The following is a 3,245-nucleotide window of genomic DNA, read 5'->3' as shown; positions in this document are numbered from 1 at the left end:
GGCCATCTGGGGGAGAGAGAGGTGCCTGACCTGCCTCCAGCAGCTCCAGCCCGTCTTTGCTTTTCTAGCTCCATTCACACTGACTATAGTTCATAAGAGATTTGGAGCCAGTACTTCTTAGCCATGTCTATCTCAAATTCCATTGAAACTGTGAGACAACACAATAATTTTTTTTAAGCTACCAAATTTTGGACTGATTTGATACGTAGCAATACTATTGGGAACAGTCACACAGCTAATAAGTTGTGAGTCCTTTATGCATCCTGGAACCATGGCCCAGTTTGTCTCTAACCTCAACAGAGAAGAGTCCAGAGGTGGTGAATGCTTCTATAACTTATTCGGAGCCCTGGTTGGCCATATTGTGGCCCAGTGTCAAGGTTGAGCTGGTTCCTCCTCCAGCCCCTGCTAACCCCACAAAGCTATTCAGAGTGTGAAAAAAAATAGTTGCAAGGGCTCAAAATTATAGCTTCAAACAGCTCATAGTTAAGGAAGCTCTGTTGAATGGTTTGGTGGCCACTGAGGTGTGGATGTGATTTTATGTTGGCAAGATCATAGACAAGCGTGGCATCATTGTCTACAGTGTTTGAAGACCAGACTTTAACATGTGTTTATATTTGACTTATTATTTGTGTTTTCTTGGGCCATGTGTAATCAGACTAGTATTTTAATACAATAATATATATTATTATATGATTATACAATAATAATATAGTTATATATTATGTAACAATAATAATAATTGTCATATATAAGTATATAATAAGAATTATTGTAAGTAGCAGTAGTGAGCCAGAATTTGAACCCATTCTGACTCCAGAGCCACTTTTGCTCTATCCAGAAAATTAAGCTTGAGAAGATTTATGGATATTTAAATAAATGCTTTAAGTAAAACCTCCATGTTAGGTAAATGTGTTGCAAAATCTCTCCTTCAAATCAATATTCTGAGGGTTGGTAAATGTTTTTGCATAGTGAGGTTTTTCTTTTATGGTTGAAAATGAAATGATGGAAGAATAAGAGAATGCTTAATGGGATCATAAACATATCAACTATCATAATTGTAAAAGCTGACTGTTCAATGATTGGGTAGATATATGTTGCATCATCTGAGTAATGACTTCCAACCGTGTTAAAAGGCATGGCAGTTAAGATGGGAAGACAGAGGGTGAATTAGATGGTGAATATTTTAACAAGGCAATAATTCCTTAGTAGCCAGCTCAGAGTGGAGAAGACCGAAACTACTTTGGAATCAAAAAGCTTGGATTTCCATGAGCATGAATTTCAATCTTGTCTTTAGTTAATTTATAGCAACTTGTTGAATTGTATCTCCCACACTAGCCAGTAAGCTTATTTAGCATGGGAATGGAAGTTTATTTTGAAAAATAATCATAATGGATCTGATCCCTGGATCCTTTGGGCCCAGCATAAAGAAGACATGCAATAAAACATTTACTAAGTGAATGAATGACTGTATAATACAGTATTGTTAACTATCATCACCGAGCTGTGCATCTGGCACTGACTCATATTATAGAACTGAAACTATGTTCTTTTGACCAACATCTCATTTTCCACTCACTTCTCCTGGCAACCAACCACTATTCTCTCTCTGCTTCAGTGAGTTTGATTATTTTAGATTCCATGTTAAAAGTGAGATCAAGCAGTATTTATCTTTTTGTGTCTGGTTTATTTCACTTAACATAATGTTCTCCAGTTTCATCCATGTTGTTGCAAATGGCAGGATTTCCTTCGTTGGTTTTAAGGCTGAGTAGCATCTGATTGTATATATATACTACATTTTCTTTACTCATCTGTCCATTGGTGAACATTTAAGCTGTTTCCATGTCTTGGCTGTTGTCATTAATGCTGTAATGAACATGGGAACATAGATACCTCTTTGAGGCTCAGATTTCCTTTCCCTTGGAGATATATATATCCAGAAGTAGAATTGCTAGATTATATGCTATTTCTATTATTAATTTTTTGAAGAACTTCATACCATATTTTCATAATGGCTATACTAGTTTACATTTCCCCCAGTTGTATACAGTGATTCCCTTTACTCCACATCCACTTCAACACTTTTTATCTTTTGTCTTTTTTCACAATTGTGATTTTAACAAGTATGAGTGATATATCATCATGGTTTTGATTTTTCCTGATAATCAGTGACATTGAGAACATGTTCACCTATCTATTTACCATTGTATGTCTTCTTTTGAAAAATGTCTATTTAGGGGCACCTGGGTGGCTCAGTCGGTTAAGCCTCCGACTTTCGCTCAGGTCAGATCTCACATCCGTGGGTTCGAGCCCTGTGTCAGGCTCTGTGCTGACAGCTCAGGGCCTGGAGCCTGCTTCCAGTTTTGTGTCTTCTTCTCTCTCTGCCCCTCCCCCTCTCATGCTCTGTCTCTCTCTGTATCAAAAATAAATAAAACATTAAAAAAATTAAAAAAAAAAGAAAAATGTCTATTTAGGTCCTTTGCCTATTAAAAAAGTTGAGTTATATCATTTCTTTGCTATTGAGTTGTATGAGTTTCTTATATATTAAATCTAAATCTTTTCACTACACACACATACACACATAATAGTAATAATATAAAAATTATGGGTAACATGTTTACCTTGATTGTGGTAGTCTTTGCACAATTTATATATATCAAAACATCAGATTATATGCCTTGAATGCGTACAATTTTTACAGACAAATATATCTCAATAAAGCTACTTCAAGAAGCAATAACTATAGTTTATCAGAACTTTACTTTTCTTATTTCTAAACTGTAGATCAATAATTGAGTTTACAATCTAGAAATTATCAGCCTCTGTCATTTCTTATACTGGGAAATATTTTAGGTCTGGAGAATTTTCTAGGCCCTGGAGTGGCCTATAAATAAATAAACAGCTTTACAAATAAACAAATAGCTTTACAAATAAATAAATAGCTACATTTAAAATTTATCTTCTTGGAGCACCTGAGTGGTTCAGCCAGTTGGGTGTACCACTTTGGTTCAGGTCATGATCTCACAGTTTGTGACCTCAAGCCTTCCTTCAGGCTTTCTGCTATCAGCGTAGAGTGGGCTTCAGACCCTCCATCCTTCTCTCTTCTGTTCCTTCCCCATGTGTGCACATGCATGCGTATGTACTCTCTCTCTCAAAAATAAATAAACATAAAACATTTTGAAATTTATCTTCTTGACACATTGAAGGACAGATTGATGTTATGTGTAAAACAAACACTATTAGCACTA

At 35.7% G+C, this 3,245-nt stretch overlaps 1 pseudogene; it reads left to right on the top strand.

The window, feature by feature from the left end:
• Nucleotides 1-271: 271 nt before the first annotated feature.
• Nucleotides 272-587, top strand: LOC115292749 (annotated as a pseudogene).
• Nucleotides 588-3,245: the final 2,658 nt, after the last annotated feature.

This window comes from Suricata suricatta, chromosome 5 (genome assembly GCF_006229205.1).
Source record: "Suricata suricatta isolate VVHF042 chromosome 5, meerkat_22Aug2017_6uvM2_HiC, whole genome shotgun sequence".
Taxonomy (NCBI): domain Eukaryota; kingdom Metazoa; phylum Chordata; class Mammalia; order Carnivora; family Herpestidae; genus Suricata; species Suricata suricatta.
Note: the sequence above shows the minus strand (reverse complement) of the source record. Positions and strands in the feature narration are given on the sequence as shown.